Raw genomic sequence first — 17,856 nt, forward strand, 5'->3', positions numbered from 1 at the left:
TCTTGGATTAAGGCAGTAGTTCTCAAAAAGGGGCAGTCCCAGCCCTCCTGGCCCACCCCAGGAGACATTAGCAATGTCTGAAGACATTTTTGGCTGTCACAACTATGGGAGGAGGGTGTTCTAGTGTCATCTACTACATAGATCCTAAGGATGCATCTAACATTTTGTTATGCACAGGGCAACATCCTACAACAATGAATGATCCAGCCAAAATGGTTAATAGTGCCAAAATTGATTAAGGTGTCCAAGCCGGGGTGCTGTATCACTAGGTGTGCAGCATTTGAATGGAGGGCTATACCCCAGCATATCTCTTGCTTTATACCTGCCCCTGTCCCGCATCCCCCTGCCTCCAACTCTGTATTGCAAGGCCACAAGTACCAAGCAGAATCCTCCCAGTCTTCTGGGTCATGGAGGTTAGACAGCAGACAGTTGAGTTAGGGGATTTTGCACTGCACCAGTCACAAAGTAAGAACACTATCAAAGGGCCAAGTCAAGGAACAGATAAAAGGAACAACTGAGAGCTTTACACTGTTATCTCATTTATTCTCTTATCAGGAAAGCTTTATTGAGCACCCTCATGCATCACTCTGCTAGGCATCAAAACTCAAGGTGAACACGACTAGACGTGGCCCCTGCCCTCATGGAGGTTACCAACAGGAGGCCGGCATGTAAGAGGAAGACTCAGCACACGGACAGGATTGAAGAGCAATCACAACAGCAGCTGCAAGCGCTCTCACATGTATCTAATCTCATGCAAACCACACAGCCACCTCACGAGACAGCCTTTATTCCCTTCTTGGATTAAAATCGTGCCCAAGGTCAAACAGTTTGTAAATGGCAGGGCTGATACTTCCGCCAAGTGACACTGAGGTCCCATTTATATTGTTCCGTATAACAGCGGTACTTTGAGGCACTCTTGTCTTCATTGGGGCTTAAATTTTGTTTCCTGATCCCCAATCACACGAATACAAAGCCCTTCTTATGAAAAAAAATGCCCCCAACCTCCTCCATCCTCTTGCTTATATCACAAGTGGGGATCATTTTCTGGCTGCTTCGTGGATACACATTATGCCGTGTGTTCCCAATTAGACTGCAAACTCCTGACCTGCACGGAGCAGCTCTTCCATTTCCTTTGCAACCTTGTGCAGTACTGCAGACACCAATAAATGCCCTCTGCATGAATGAACCTGTAGAGATAAAAACGACGGCATTCCCATTTATTGGTCTCATGCTTTTATTTTGCTTTGTGATAGGACTATCATAAGCTTGTAGAAGGTACAGAAAATGGCTCGGTGTTTTCCTTCCACTCGGCAGGCACTATGCAAAATTCGATCCTTGAATGCCTTTTTGATGCTCTGGATAATATTAGCACACTGGGGTGTTTTTGTGCAGCTAAGGAACGAGGTTGTCAGCCTCTGGGCGTCAGGGAGTGTTCCTTCCTTCCCACTGTAAACTCCCACGGCGCCTAGGTCACGGTCAGACCACTGCAGAAGCCCCCCCATGCTTATTTTTATTACTAAGGAAGCCGACTGTGAAAATGGCAAGCTCTTGCATAACCCCAGACCTTGCGAGGAAATGAGCAAAGTGGAACGGGATTTGAAGGCGGATCAGCCGCGGCCCGCAGGAGAATGCGGAGGCTTCCCTCTGAGAGCCCAGCCTGTCTGACAGGCAGCACTCGCGGTGCGTGCGGCCCGCAGTCCCGGGGCCCGGGACGCAGCAGCAGCCGCAGCCGCAGCAGCCCGCCCGCTCGCCGGCCCCGCGCGCCCCCGGGAGCTGTCCAGACGGCCCCGCCCGCGCCTACCTGGGCACTCACCCGCGCCGCGCGGCCTCTCCTCCTCCCACCCTGGCTGCGGGAGCCCGGCTCGGGCCTGCCCCGCCGCCTCCGAGGAGCCCCGCGGGCGGCCAGCTCGCTGCCTCCTCCCGGCCGGCCGCTGGCCCGGCCAGACAGTGCCCGGCGCGCCGGGGGCGGCGCGGTCAGGCTCGGCGGGGCTCGGCGGGCTCGCCCCCGGCCCGGCGCCTGCAGGGGGCGCGGGGACGGCCCCGCCCCGCCGCCTTCCCACTCCCTCCCGGCTCCCTGGATCCGCGCCGGGAGGAAATGATGTGTTGCTGCCTGGTTAATCACAGCTCCAGACACTCATTGGCCGAGCGCGCCGCAGCCACTTCCTCCTCCTCCTCCTCCCGCTCCTCCCGCTCCGGCTCCTGCTCTTTGCAGCCGCCGCCGCCGCCGCAGCCTCCCCCTCGGCGCTGGGGGAACTTTTCCACTCCCTGTGACCGTCTCCCCCGCCGCCCCCCGGGGCAAGCCCCCGGCCTGCCCGCCCGCCCGCGGCCGTCCTCCCCGCCCGCGCCTCAGCGCCTCTGCGCCTCGGGAAGTTTATCCGCCCGCCCTCCTCCCCTTCCTCCTCCTCCTCCTCTTCTCCACCCCGCCTCCCCTCCCTCCCCCGGCTCTTTCCCCCGGGTGGCTGCCGCCGCCGCCGCCGCCGCCGCCGCTGCCAGCCTGCTCCTCGGCCAGCCGCGCCGCCCAGCGCTGGGAAGCCCCCAGCCCCGTGCACCGCTCGGCTGCAGCCGCCGCCGCCGCCGCCGCCAGTGGCCAGCCGCCGGCCCTCGGCCCCGCAGAGTTCCGGGCTCCCTCGCCGGCTGCGCCGCCCCGCCCCGCCTCGCGCCTCCCAGCGCCGCGCCGACCTGCAGCGCCCGGCTGCTCGCACTCCGCCTCCCTGGGCTCAGCCCCCGGCTCAGCACCCGGCCGCGGCGGGACCAGAGGTGAGGAGAGGTCGCCGGCCTTGCGGGTCGGAGCAGGGGGGAGGGCGCCTCGCCCCAGGAGAGGCAGGCATTGGGGGCGGGAGGGTGGGCGTCTGCGGGTGCCTCCCCCTCGCTTTCATTCCTTTCTCCCCCTCGCTCTATCCGCTCTCGGTGCGGGTAGCCGCCGCGGACCCAAACTGTCTTGCTTTGGGCCTGAACTGCTCGCGGGATGTGGGGGAGGGCAGCGGCATGGAGCGGGGGTCTCGGGTTTGCGCTGTGCGGTGCGTGTGTGCGCGCGCGTGAGTGTGTGTGTGTGTGTGTGTGTGTGTGTGTGTGAGGGATGAACTCCTTCAGGGTGTGCGCCTCTGACTTGTACATCGATCTGGCCGTCCGGCTGCGGGGCTCCCCTTCCTGGCTGAGCTTAGGAGCCAGTGGAGAGATGAGCGAAGCACCCCCACCCTCAAAATATCCATCCCTTCCAAGAGGAATTTTCTGTTGGAGAGGCAGCCAATAAACTCTGCTCAACTCCCTCCCATCCTCCCTCCCTCCGTTCTTCTTAGTGCAGTTTCAAAAAGCTTCAAAGCCAGGAATGTGGGATTCATCTTCCGATCCCCAGAAGGCAAATGTGGTTACAGATGTTGCACGGTACTTTGCCAAGTTTAAAACCCTTCAACACTGTAACCAAAACAGTGAGGCTAGAACCTTGGGCGCGCTCCGGAGAGATGTGGGGCTCTGGGGCCGCCGGATTCAGTAACTTCCGTCGGGTTCTAAACTGGCTCAGCTCTGTCCAGTTTGTGCCAGGTTTTCCTCCTGCCCCCTCCTCACCCGAGGCTCCCCTGGAGTTTTGAATGCTTCGTTGCAAGGGAGAGACGCTTGGAGAAAGCTACCTAGAGAAGGAAGCGTTCCACTTAGTAGCGGAAGACAGGTCCCTGTTAGAAAAGTTGTCATTAATTTGGCTTTTGGAGAAGGTAGCAAGGTAATACCATGGATTTATCAGTTTTATTGAATTTCCCCCTCTTTTTTTGAGAAACACCCCCCACCATGTGACAGGAATTAGATGATGGGGGAAAAGGGCCAGTCCCAACCTAATTTCCTCTATTTTTTGAGGAGAGGGCCCTGAAATGAGACGTGATCCTGTGGTGGTAACGATTCCAGCTCCAGAGATGCAGACTTCTGGGATGCATAGCCCAAAGGAAGGCGGGGGCAAAAAACAGGCACCACCTTCTCTTCCCCCAAAAAGCTCTTCCTGGGAAGGTGGTGGTAAGAAATTTCAAAGATGGGCCGATCCAAGTGGCGGGCCTTAAATGGAAACACTATAGTATGCCCTGGCGCTTGTCTCTGGAGGTGGGTTGCTGGCCAGGAGCCCAGGCTCCGGCAGCCAGCAGACACTAGACTGGTGCTGACCTCAGATGCCGGCCCCGCCATGCAGCTTTACAGGGTGCAGACTGATTAAATATGAAATACGGGCCTCACCCATTTCACTGACGTGGGCTATTCAGGTCGGGAAGTTACCCCAAGCCTCTGTAGGACCTGGGTCACTGTCTACGTGATTCAAGTGCTCTTGTTTTCTGTTCTGGAATTAAAAAAAAAAAAAGAGGTAGAAGTCTTGTGACGCTGGAATGGATGCCTAAAGTTGATGTAACCATGTATTGGATAATAGTGTTTCTTCTGTCACCCCATATACACACACTTGAAGGTGGAATGATGTGGAGATGACTCCTGGGTAGGTGGCAGGCAGCAAGGTCGGGCTGGTTCATGCTGTTCTTTCCCAGCTGTATTGGGGAGTTTTACTTGAAGGGGAGAGAGTGGTTTTAAATAAAACTTGATTTAGTTGTCTCACAACTTTTGTGCCTTGGCAGAAAGTGATTGTTTGAATCTGAACATGTTGCTTATTAACTCTGAGTAACTTAAAGGAGTATTAAGGCTGCAGAGTTAGGATGCCACATTCAGGAATATAATGCATTTAATTTTAGAAGTGAGGAATTTAATTCATTTAATAGCATGGAATTATTTTTCTTTTCAAAGTAGTGGTTTGCCAGATTTTCTTCATGTGTCCACCAAAAATGTTATCAGGGATTGTGCTATTACATAGAGGTCATGCCTGACTCTTAGCCTAGACTGGACCGAAAGAGTCTCATGAAGATCGGGACAGCCTTCTGGATAGTTCTGAGGGTTGGGTTGAGTAGTCCAGCTTTGTGGGGCAGGAGGCAGAGGACAGAAATGGATTTGAAAAATGATCCTGCTATTCAAGGTCATGAGGTGAAGATTGAATCAATGTTGGGACTGGGAGTTGTCCTTTGTGGCTTGTCCGGCTGTTGGATCCCTGCATCTTGATTTGTTTTTGTGTGAAGACATCTCATGCTCAGCTCGTTTGGAATTCTGGAGAATAAGCTATTGGTGGTGGCAAAATCCTTTGATATGTTTGGGTGAATTTAATGACAGATAGACTGATTTGGGGGTGCTGGATATGTGCCAAGCAGTGTGCTCAGCTCTTACGTTCATTTTTCCATTACATTTTTATAATCATCGTATGTGTGATTGTGATTTCACCCTTCTACAGTAAGACATTGAGGCTTGGAAAGTGTAAGTGGTGGAGTGGGGATTTGAACTGGGGGTCTGGGGCTTTAGAACCCATGTTCCTGGCCACTTTTGCAGTGAGTGCCAAACTTCATTCATTCATTTAATGTTTTATGAGTTTACCATCACTAATTCTCACTTGGTCTGTTAATATTTTTCTTTAAAGCAGTGATTTACCTTTTTTTTTTTTTAAATAGAAAGTCAAAGATGTTATCTTTTAAGAGGAAACAATATATCACTGCCACATATGGAAAGCCAACTCACTTGTTAGGAAAAAAAGAATCCTAAAGTTGTATTCAGACTTGTACTGAAACCGTAAATTAAGGATAAAGTATGTATATGTTTTAAGGACACAAGACAAAGATGGAGGAGGTAGGTGACAGGGTGTTGATGGTGTTCTGGCTTTTCTGATTGTGTTATGAATTCTAGGGTGCTGATTTTATTTTGAGGCTTTATAACCTACATATATGATGCATACTTCTATTGTAAAATGCAAATAAAAATTGGACATGTGACTGTTAACTCATAGCTGATTACTTGGGGAAATGTTTCATTACAGTATGTTTGGTGCCCCTTAGACTTGGTGCTTTGTATGAAATTGTCACACAAGAGCCATGGCTTGTATTTATAAGGTGGGTTCATTGTTTGTCTTATATTATTCGTACTTACTTATATTATGTCTTACTTATATTAAGGAACATCCCCTGGATTTTCTGTTCCTCCCACTCTCATTTTCAGTATTGTGACTAAAATAATAGCCTGGCTGCAGTGAGGTTCTCCTGACTTCAGTTAACAGGGACATAAGTTGGACTGCAGCTGGCACCTTTCAACGTCACCTTGTCCTCTCTATCTAGTACTTGGCATGGGGCAAAGAGTGCTGTCCTGACGTGTGAAACCACTTTCCCTTGTGCTGGGTAGGTGGGGGGGAGGGGGGTAAATGTGACATTCAGGACTGGGAGTGGTGTTTAAGTGAAAGCAGTGCCTGGGTAAAATGTTAACATTAAACTTGTGAGGCTGGGAAATAAAGCCATCAGAGATTTTAATTGGAATCCACAGAATCCTCTGTTTTATTTTCCCGAGCAAGTACTGGGCACTGTGACTTTATTCCTGGAAATGAGGATTTGGAATTGGGTTTCCTGGTTTAAAATGTCTTCTTTGATCTTTTGGAGTGAAAACTGTTTCTGTGGCCAACTCCAGCTCTCTGAAGAACCAAATGGAAGATTTACCTCTTCTTTTTTAGCAGTTGGCCAGGGGCTGCCCTTGCTTGCTCTGCTGGTTTGAGTCAGAGGCTCCAAACCAGGATTTGTGTGTTGCAAAGGACATTGAACTAAGGCCTGTTCTCTGAAACAGCTTCATCCACTTGGTGTGGTTGGCACACCATGGCCTTTGGTTATGACAGGAGGTAGTGTTGCTTGAACTTACATTCTCAGAATCCGCTAATAAGAGACCATGCAGCTTCCTTTCCAAAGTCAAAACAAATACATTCCCTGCCCTCCGTATTCAAACCGCCTGCATGGGAAAATAATATTCCTGGGTTCCTTTAAGCAGCCCTGGACATCTGGACTTGCTTCTGTGTCTGCAGGCGCATGTGTGATTCACAAGAGCTTTGTTTTCCAGAGCCCTTGCCACTCAGGTGTTTGACTCTGGGTTTCAGTCCCTGACCAACATTCCACTTGGCCCATTAGAGTGGCTTCATTGTTTACTCTGGGTGTTTGGCTTTTATTTCTGTAACTGGGAAAGTAACTTTCTGTCTTTCCAAAGGTTGTGCAGGTTCATATGGTAGGGGAAGGTTGTTTTCTTGGCGGGGGTGGTGGTGGCTCGGGTGAGGTGAAGGGGCCACAGTTAGCGTGGGGTCCTGATGGATCCCCGCTTGTTCGTGCTGAGGCCGGGCCTTGGCTGTCCTGATCCTCCGCATTGCCCTGCCCCCATCTTTTGGGGAAAGCCAAGTCCTTCAGTGCTCAGAGGAATCTCACTCCTAGCAAGAATGCTTCCCGGATTTTGCCTTTTGAGAATCTCCTAGCATTTTATCAGCCTCACCCCCTCATGCTAGGACTTGATTGATCTCTTTGAGGGCAAGGACTTCAAGTTATTCATTCCTCCATTTATTCTTCCCACACAACTCATTTGCCTTCACCAGTTTAAAACCTTTCATATTCTTTCTCTGGGCCCCTTGAGGGCAGGGACTGTGTCTTATTCATCTTTTCGCATCTAACCCAGTGCCTGACCCGGACCACACAGCCAATAAATTGTTTTTTATTTGCTGAGAGGATGAATGGGTAACTGTATGTTAGGGGAGCAAAGGGACTGTATCCTTTAAGAAGTCAGGAACATCTCAGAGAAGATGGTACAAGTCACTGTGCTCCTTAAGTACGAGTTTGGAAGTCAGGATGAAAAGCACTCCACATAGAAGGAATGATTTTTGATACCCATTTTTTATGCTTGATTGTAAATTGTACTTGGTGAATCCTGCAAACATATTCTTTTCAGAATATGCTTCCTTTTTTGTTTGTTTTGTATTTAAGAGTGACGCCTCTACTTTTGGAAGGAGTATCTCAACTCACTTTTTATGTCTCAAAGATCTGGAAGTACTGCATTGACATGTATGTGGCTAGAACCCAAATGCTTGGCCAATCAATTCCTTTGCCCGGACTTTGCCTGTTGCAGGTGTTCCCAAAGAGCCACAGTGAGAACTCAGAATGGTAGGCAGTGCTTGGGGGAGCACTGAAAAAATGTGGATCACCTCTTTGGAAAATGGATGGTATCCAAAGAGAACACTTCCTTTGTTATGTCTTTTAGGGCTGATTGGGATGGGTGTACCATGTAGAGCTTTCCAACGTCTGTGTGTTTTTGCTTAAGTCAAGATTGGCTGTTAATAGTGACAAGGCAGTATGGAGTCCAATGGAAAAAAAAAAAAAAAGATTAGCGTTTGCTTCTTTTTGAGCCAATTATGAAAGAATCATTGATTGACCTTCCAGAACATAACCTTGAGTTGATGAGAAATGAGAGAAAAGGAAATAGAGAAAGTAGGAGTTGATCTTGGACAAAACTGGATATTAGAAGTGGTGTGATACTTGGCGTTTAGAGAACAATTTGCACCTACAAGAACTTGAGAAAAGGCATTCTGGAATGGAGGGAGTGGTTGGAGGTGACATTTTAGACCAAGTTTTGAGTCTTCCACCACTAGTAGCTCTTGGTGAGTAGTACCTAACTCTGGGTACAAGTGTGTGCTTGGCCACTCTCCTTAAGTGGTAGGGTCGTGCTTGTAGGCAGGCGTCACCAAGAAGCTTATGGACGTGTGTCTCTTGCCTTGGTGTCAAGGACTTACCAGACAGAAATAGACATAGGAACAATCAGCAGGAAGAAAGGTAAAAGAGGTTATCAAGAGTAACCCTTGCCTTCCTTTTCAGGCATAAGGAATACGGCGAGGGACAGGTGTCCCAAATGATCTTTTCCATATGCTCTTTTGACCTGGAAGAACCTGGGCTGTTGTGAGTGACAGGTGGCTGGAACAAATCTCTTAAGACTATGGCCTAGAAACAACAGAAAAGCTCAGTCCCCGGAGATTACTTTATATAAACATAAATGTTCCATTTCTGCGTTTTTAAAACACTTTTGGCTCTCAGAGATACATTTTACATCATGACCTAGTACAAACACACACACACGTATTAAAAATAAAGTTGAATTATGTTTCACCACATATTATGCTAATGCTTTCTGATTTCTGTTCAATTTTTATTATATTCTGATCTCTATCTTCTAAATTGATTTTACAACTTGCTAGAGGGTCCTAATCGGCAGTTAGAAAAAGATGGTTCTAAGTATTATGGAAATTAGCTTTAATTTGTTTATTGACTAGTTGCTAATCGGGATGAGAGTTTAATTTCATCTTTTATATGGATTTCAATCTTTCTATTGAAAGTCTATGCCCATTCCCCCAACTCCACCTTTATCAAATTCTTTTCACTGTATCAGGGTCTTTGCTTTTTTCTCTCATTTAAAATGACTGGTGTGTGCTATGGACCAGTTCTAAGGGTGTGTCATTATCATCCCAATCAGTATCAAAAGTGCAACTGATTAAACTGGGGGCTGGAGCCACTTGTCTCCATGTTTATTTAGATTATTTTTTTTAAGATTTATTTTATTTATTTGAAAGAGTTACAGAGAGGTAGAGACAGAGAGAGAGGTCTTCCATCCACTGGTTCACTCCCCAGATGGCCACAATGGCTGGAGCTGCACCTATCCAAAGCCAGGAGCCAGGAGCTTCTTCTGGGTCTCCCATGTGGGAGCAGGGACCCAAGTAGTTGGGCCATCTTCTGCTATCTCAGGCCATAGCAGAGAGCTGGATCGGAAGAGGAACAGTCAGGACTCGAACCGGTGCCCATATGGGATGCCGGCGCTTCAATGCTGCACCACAGCACCGGCTAGATTGTTTTTTTTTTAAATGTTTATTTATTTTCACTTACTTGAGAGGCAGGGTGACACACACACACACAGAGAGAGAGAGAGAGAGAGAGAGAGAGAGAAAATGATTGATTGATTGATTGAGTTTTCCACTTCTGGTTTCACTCTCTGGATGGGCTCAATGGCCAGGACTGCGGGCCAAGCCAAAGCCAGGAGAGCCTGGAACTCTATCCAAGTATCCAACATGGGTGATGGGATCAAGCATTTGAGCCATCATGTGCTGCCTTCCAGCATATTAATATGGGAGGGGGGACAATAACTCCGTGTATTGTTCAGAAATGAAAAATGAAAGGTTAATAGGGACAACTGTTTGCATTCAAAGACTGCAGAGCTTAATTGGTGGCAGCAGTCATCTTGCCATTGTCCACATCATGAGAGTTCCCTGCTTCCTGTTCCTTTATCTTTTCCTGCCTTCCATTTATTGAACATTGATCAAGTTTTCCTCTATTTAGGACTGGGCAGGGAGAGCTCAGTAAAACCAAGTTGATCTTACAATGTACTTGAATAAGGAATGACACATCACTATAAACGGCAGATTGCTGAGTATCCGGGTCACGAAATACAGAGGGTTGAGGATCAACCAAAAACCATTTGAGAGCCGCAGCCATTTGACTAGCTTTTGTGAGAATCATTCTGATACTCTGACTTTGAGAGATGTACATAGGGGACATTCTGAAAAGAGGGACTGCAGGAAGAAAATGTGGGGCAGGTGGATTTTGTTCAGAAGCCATGTTGTACAAAAACCTGTTGTACATACGCATACACACATACACGCACACATGTGTATATGTTTGATACTTAACATTTGTTTATTTAATTTGAGAGTTAGACTATCTTTTTTTTTTTTTATTATTTTTTTTTGACAGGCAGAGTGGACAGTGAGAGAGAGAGACAGAGAGAAAGGTCTTCCTTTGCCGTTGGTTCACCCTCCAATGGCCGCCGCGGCCGGCGCGCTGCGGCCGGCGCACCGCGCTGATCTGATGGCAGGAGCCAGGAGCCAGGTGCTTTTCCTGGTCTCCCATGGGGTGCAGGGCCCAAGCACCTGGGCCATCCTCCACTGCACTCCCGGGCCACAGCAGAGGGCTGGCCTGGAAGAGGGGCAACCGGGACAGAATCCGGTGCCCCAACCGGGACTAGAACCCGGTGTGCCGGCGCCGCTAGGCGGAGGATTAGCCTAGTGAGCCACGGCGCCAGCCGAGAGTTAGACTATCAATTAGCTTACTCCCCACATGTCTACCACAGGCAGGAGAGTAAAGCTGAGACTTGGAAACTCAATCCAGATCTCCCCACATTGTTAGCAGAGATCTGGTAACTTTGGAACCACCACCACTGCCTCTTAGTGTCTACATTAGCAGGGAGCTGGAGTTGGGAGCCAGAACCAGAGATGGAACTCAGGCACTTTGATATGAGATGAGGGTGCCCTAAATAATGTCCTGGCACCTCAACTGCTAGGCTGAAAGCCCACTGCAGGTGGATGTACTTTTAATCACTGGGATCAGGCTCAGTGTCTTGAGTCTCAGGGAGGCCTGCAAGTCCCGAGACAGCTAGAAGAAATAGAGGCTCACAGTTTAAAGTGCTTTGTGATGTGACTTGACTGTTTTGACTGTATAGACCATAGAAGAAAGATTAGAAAGTGAGATTTGGAGCCATATGAAGGTTTCCTTGCAGTGCCTGGTTGTAGGTTACGATAATGTTGGAAAGCCGACCTTGGTCAAACTCCTAACCTGCATTATCTCATTTCATGCTCACACATACTCTATGATGTACCTACTCTCATCAGTCCTATTTTACAGAAGGAGAAATTGAGACCCAGAGAAGGGATATAAACATGTCTTAGCTCACACATCTGAACTTTAGGCTGTAAATTAAAAGTCACTGTGCTTTGTAGCAGAGATTGAAAATGTGTGGCCCCAAAGCTGAGTACACTTCTGGGAAATGTCTATTTAAAACATCTTTTGGGGGAGCAGTGGATGTTTAAAAACATTTTCTTGTGCAGCAGTAGATGAAGCCACTGCTTGGGAAGCCCATATTAGAGTGCCAGTCAGTTCCAGACCTGGCTGCTTGCCTCCTGATCCAGCTTCCTGCTAAAGCGCCAGGGAGGACAGTAAAAGACTGCCTTAGTGCTTGAGTCCCTGTCACCCATGTGGGAGACCAGGATGGAGCTCCTGGTTCCTGGTATCAGCCTGGCCAGTCCTGGCTGTTGGGTGCATTTGGGGAGTGGACCAGCAGGTGGAAGCTGCTGTTTGTGCTTTCTCTCTCTCTCTCTCTCTCTCTCTCTCTCTCTCTCTCTCTCTCTCTTTCCTCCTTCTCTGTCATTCTGCTTTTCAAATAAATAAATAAATAAATATTTAGAATATTTTGGGGCTGGTGGGGCAGCCAGTATTTAACAATGAGATTTCCTATAAAGCTCCACATTTCCCTTATCCTCTGCAACACTGACAGCTCTGACCACAGCAGCACCCTCTTCCTGCAGGCACCTGCCAGAGTGTCTCCTGATTGCATCTGAGGGGCTGTGTGCAGCCCTGTGCAGCCCCAACTCTTTCTGCTCATCCTGGATGAAAAACAGCTATTGTTTTCTCGCAGACATTGAGGCCCCATATTAGTAGCTATTTGTTGTTTATTCTTGGCTGTTTTTTTTTTTAACCCCCTAGCCTGCCTCCTTCCTCCTGTATGCTAGCTGCAGCTGCATTGTCCCTAGAGATGTGAGAGTATGAGACTCCTGTCTTACAGCCTTCTGTTGGCCTTGGATGATTAGTGGTGAGGCTTGGATGCCTAGAAGCTGGGAGGAAATGAGAATAAGGTTTTAGCTGTGGGCCAGAGAAGCCATAGGGCTTGGCGAATAAATAAACCACTTTGTGTTGAGGAGAAAAGTGGGAGAGTGGGCAGATAACTGACTTGGAACTGGAATGACCAAGAGAGTGGTATTGATTTCGTAGAATGGAAAGTTAACAAAGTTTGGGATGGAGTGTGGTGTGAGATTGAGGTTCTGGTGGAGCAAGGGCATAGAATAGGGTTACTTGTCTCCTTACTCCAGGATTTACTTGGGAATGAGGTTCTGGAACCCCAGAGATAAGGATTTGGGTTTTTGGTTGAGGTCTACATGATAAAAAGAGCCACTACAAACAGTTCAAAGTCTCTTATTGATGTTTTTTGGGTCAAGTACCTTATCTTGCAAATAAATCAGATGTTTATCCTAACAAAGGAGTAAAATAACAATCTTCGACTTTTGAACATGAGAACTGTTAAACATCTGGTCACAGAATCAAAGGGAGATAGGCTGTTGGAAGGGTAACACCTGTAATTTATGTTTGCCTATTTTGCTGAAACTTATTGAGGTGAGGCAGATTTTTTTTTAAAGATTTATTTATTGGAAAGTCAGAGTTACACAGAGAGAAGGAGAGGCAAAGAGAGAGAGAGAGAGAGAGAGAGAGGTCATCCATCCATTGGTTCACTCCCCAATTGGCCGCAACGGATGGAGCTGTGCTGCTGTGAAGCTGGGAGCCAGGAACTTCTTCCAGGTTCCACATGGGTACAGGGGCTCAAGGCCTTGTGCCATCTTTTACTGCTTTCCCAGGCCATAGCAGAGAGCTGGATCGGAAGTAGAACAGCTGGGTCTTGAACCGGTGCTCATATGCCACAGTGCTGGCCTGTGAAACAGATTCTAACAATGACTTTTCTTTTTTCGTTTTTTGCTATCACAGGAGATAGAAAAGGAGATGGCTGGACCCCTGAGATGGGAAAAAAAATGCCAGAGGAGAGAAACTCTGTGCTTGGGATTTGTTCTTGCTTTTAAGGTAGTTTAGAATGTAATGCCCTTTTCAAATTTAGATGACCCTGGGGGTTGGGCTCCCCCTGTTTGCTTAGGATCCCCTGGAACTGGTCCACCTCAGATCCTCCGCCTAGCCCCACTTGATTCCTTTCTGATATCTAAAGGTCTTGCTTTAGAACATTCTAAGCAATGTGGGGGTGAATATTTCTTTTGTTCTCAGGCTTCTCTTTTTGGGCCGTGCAGTTTGACTTTTATTTTTCACTTCATAGGTAGGTGTATTTCACTATATGAGCGTGCGAATATGAGTTCCTATGCATTTGTTCTTCGAAATCAAATAATTTTATGATGATTTATGTTTTTGATACTGTTTGTGCCTTGAGAGGAATGTATGTGCACATATAAGATTGGTAGTAAAGGAAAGGGTATGCTGTGAAAAGTAACTTCTAGCCGGCGCCGCGGCTCAATAGGCTAATCCTCCACCTGTGGCGCTGGCACACCGGGTTCTAGTCCTGGTCAGGGCGCCGGATTCTGTCCCGGTTGCCCCTCTTCCAGTCCAGCTCTCTGCTGTGGCCCGGGAGTGCAGTGGAGGATGGCCCAAGTGCTTGGGCCCTGCACCCCATGGGAGACCAGGAGAAGCACCTGGCTCCTGCCTTCGGATCAGCACGGTGCACCAGCCGCAGCAGCCATTGGAGGGTGAACCAACGGCAAAGGAAGACCTTTCTCTCTGTCTCTCTCTCTCACTGTCCACTCTGCCTGTCAAACAAAACAAAACAAAACAAAACAACCAAACACACAAAAAAACAAACTTCTGTCCTCCTGCCTCTGCTTCCCTTCCTGAAGAACCATCATTACGATGAAGTATGTCTCCTTCTAGTGTTAGTATTTCCATTTGTGAACATATGCTAATGTCATTTTCCTAATTGTAGTACCCTATTGTGTACATTTCAGTTCTGTACCTGGCTTTTTTTTCACTTAATTTGTCTTGAAATTTCTTTCTGTCAACCTGAACAGAGTTCAGTCATTCTTTTCAAAGGCATTCCAAGTTGTGTACCATAATGTGTTAGCTAATCATTTGTTACTTTAGGTAACATGTATTCCAGTGTTGCAGTGACTAACTTTACTTCCTTGATTTTAGTGTCCTGGAGTTTCAGTTACCAGAGGCCAACCATGGCTGACTGAATGTTTCCAAATATTAAATGGAAAATTTAAGAAAAAAATTTATGAATTCAAAATAACTTTTATTACATGATATAATTTTTCTATTATATTAGTTATGGTCAATTTCTTATTGTATTTAATTTATAAATAGTTTTGTCATATGTGTCTATGCATAGGAAAAAACATAGAACACACACACACACACACACACACACTGTGGAGGTTTTTGGCATCTGCAGATCTTGTGATGGATCTTCCCATGAAAAGCAGGACTACAGCCCATCTGTGGATAGATTGCTCTATCTACCCACCTATCTGTCTGTCTCCTGTATATCTGGGATACACATGTAGGATTGGGCATTCCTGAATCAAAGGGCATTTTCATTTTAAATTTCAGTCTAGGTTGTGCCATGAAGTTGTGTTTTTGAGTTGTATTAGTGAAGCAGTGTAACTGAGAATGAGAGCAGTGAGACTGCAGACTCAGGCACTGCTGTGTGGAAGATTCTGTGTCTCAAGAAGGTCATTTTCTTTTCTTTACGATTGATATATTTGTTTGAAAGTCAGAGCCAGAGAGAGAGAGAGAGAGAGAGAGAGATCTTCTATCTACTAGAGGGGGAGAGGGAGAGATCAATCTTCCATCTGCTGGTTCACTCCCCAAATGCTCACAGTAGCCAGGACTGATCCAAGCTCTTGAAAGGAGCCAGAAACTTTCTCCTATGTGGGTGGTGGGGACTCTAGTACCATCTTTTCACTGCCTTTCCAGGTGCCTTAGCTGGAAGCTGGATCATACGCCAAGTGCTCCAATATTGGGTGCTGGGGTCGCATGCGGTGGCCCAGGAAGGTCATTTTATTAGCCATTTTCTTTGTGGTGTTTTCCTTTCTTTATCTATCATGAAGGGCATGGACTCAGTTATTGCTGAAGTTTGATAATTTGTTGATTCTCTCTCTTCTTTTTGACCCTTCCAGTAAACAGGGTTTGATTCTCCCCACCCTCCACCCCCCGTACACAGTGAATCTATGAAGGACTTGGGGTTTTGGAAGCTTTGCTTAACCACAGCTTTACTCTGATTGTTGTAAAGTGCCACAACTGGTTTGTGCTTTATGTTAAAAGCAGAATTACTATGGCTGATTATCTTTTTTTTTTTTTTTTTTGAATGCAGTGAGTGTTTAGTAGGCATTTAGTGACCAAGAAACTCATATAGTCAGCTTTTTGTTATTGATCTAGAATGGAAGCAATGGATTTTCAGGCTTAGGGAAAAAGTCATATTTTTATAGTTGCTTTAAAAAAGCAAATAGGAATATGATAGGCAGTCTTTAAGAAACAGCAAAAATGTAGTTATGACTTTGGAGCACACCATAAAGAAAGTTAAAGAAAAAAAGTTAAGAAAGTTTAAATTTAAAAAAAAAAAAATTTTTTTTTTTTTTTAACAGGCAGAGTGGACAGTGAGAGAGACAGAGAGACAGAGAGAAAGGTCTTCCTTTTGCCGTTGGTTCACCCTGGCCACAGCAGAGAGCTGGCCTGGAAGAGGGGCAACCGGGACAGAATCTGGCGCCCCGACCGGGACTAGAACCCCGTGTGCCGGCGCCGCAAGGCGGAGGATTAGCCTAGTGAGCCGCGGCACGGCCTAAATTTTTTTTTTTTTTTTAATTTTCATTTTATTTGAAAGGGAGGGGAAAGAGAAATTAAAGAATGGAAGATCTTACTTTTTTTTTTTTCAAAGCCTTATTTTATTCGAAAGGCAGAGTTATGGAGAAAGAGGGAGAGAAAGAGAGAGAGAGAGAGAGAGAGAGAAAGAGAGAGAGAGAGAGAGAGAAAGAGAGATCTTCCATTAGCTGGTTTACTCTCTAAATGGCCACAACAGCGAGAGAGAGAGAGAGAGAGAGAGAGAGAGAGAGAGAGAGGGAGAGGGAGAGGGGAAGAGAGAGAGAGAAAGAGAGATCTTCCATCAGCTGGTTTACTCTCTAAATGGCCACAATAGCCAGGGCTGAGCCAGACTGAAGTCCATAGCCAGAAACTCCATCCAGGTGTCCAGTGTGAGTGGCAGGGGCCCAAGGCCTTGTGCCATCTTCCACTGCTGTCCCAGGCACATTAGCAGGCAGCTAGATTGGAAATGCAGCAACCAGGAATCAAACTGGTGCGCATATGGGATGGTGGTGTTCTAGGCAGTGGTTTTACATGCTGTGCTACAATACTGCCCCCCGCCCCCATATTTTGCATCTTCTCGTGCACTTCTCAAATGCCTACAACAGCCCAGGTTGGGCCACGTTGAAGCCCACAGCCAGAAACCCCATCCAGGTCTCCAGCATGGGTGGCAGGGACCCGAATACTTGAGCCGTCATTTGCTGCCTCCCAAGGTGTGCATTTGAAGGAAGTTAGATTGTAAGCAAAGCTGAGTCTTGGACCTAGAGACTCCAAAATGGGGTGCTGGGCATCCCAAGCAGTGTCCTAACCTCTGTGCCGTGTGCCTGCCTCTACCTTTTGATCTTTTGATGTATTTTATTATGTGAAGACGATAAAGTGGGAATTATTTGAAATTTTGAATTATTTATCCAATATTCTGTAATAAGATGATTGGATTTCCCGGGGGTTACCAAATTGGGTACATTTAAAAATTCAAACCCAAGTAAACAAAATTTAATATAAAACCCACTCTTATTCCCTGGACTGCATTTTTCCTTTAGAATTGGCTCTTAAAATTAAGCAATATATTTGGATTTTTCGCTTGAGAGATTTTGGACTGCTAATATACATGTAATTTTTTTCTGGAAAAATTTTGAGCTCTTGGTTACTCATTTAAAAAAATCATTCACTAAATCTCTTTAAGTATACAAATTTATTCATCAAGCTGTAGAGTAGTGAAAAAATTGGAAACAAATGTTTTACAATAGAGGTTAGTTTTATATATATATGTTCACAAAATGGAATCTTATGTAATCACTAAAAATACTATTTTAGATGAATTTTCAGGGACAGATCTCATTTTAAAAGTTACAAACTCAAAGAGGCTTTTGTTGGCTATTCCAGCTAGGTAGAATCTTAATTCTTTTTGAGCATACAAATATTCTATCATACTGTCACTGTATCTGTGGGGAAAGTACCTAGGACAACTGGAAATGTGTCTCTTGGTACTGTGTGTGCATATCCTGTGTCC

The 17,856-nt window shown here is 46.7% G+C and overlaps 1 protein-coding gene across 2 annotated transcripts in view; it reads left to right on the forward strand.

The window, feature by feature from the left end:
• Positions 1 to 2,581: 2,581 nt before the first annotated feature.
• Positions 2,582 to 17,856, forward strand: part of ACVR1 (activin A receptor type 1) — a 132,053-nt gene continuing 116,778 nt past the window's right edge. Inside the window, exon 1 of one of the 2 annotated variants that reach the window (XM_051848599.2) lies at positions 2,582 to 2,757. The gene's annotated coding sequence lies outside the window, so the exon portion shown is untranslated. The remainder of the gene's footprint in view (positions 2,758 to 17,856) is intronic. The other variant, XM_051848600.2, reaches the window with a different exon arrangement.

The sequence above is a fragment of the Oryctolagus cuniculus genome, chromosome 3 (assembly GCF_964237555.1).
Source record: "Oryctolagus cuniculus chromosome 3, mOryCun1.1, whole genome shotgun sequence".
Lineage (NCBI taxonomy): Eukaryota > Metazoa > Chordata > Mammalia > Lagomorpha > Leporidae > Oryctolagus > Oryctolagus cuniculus.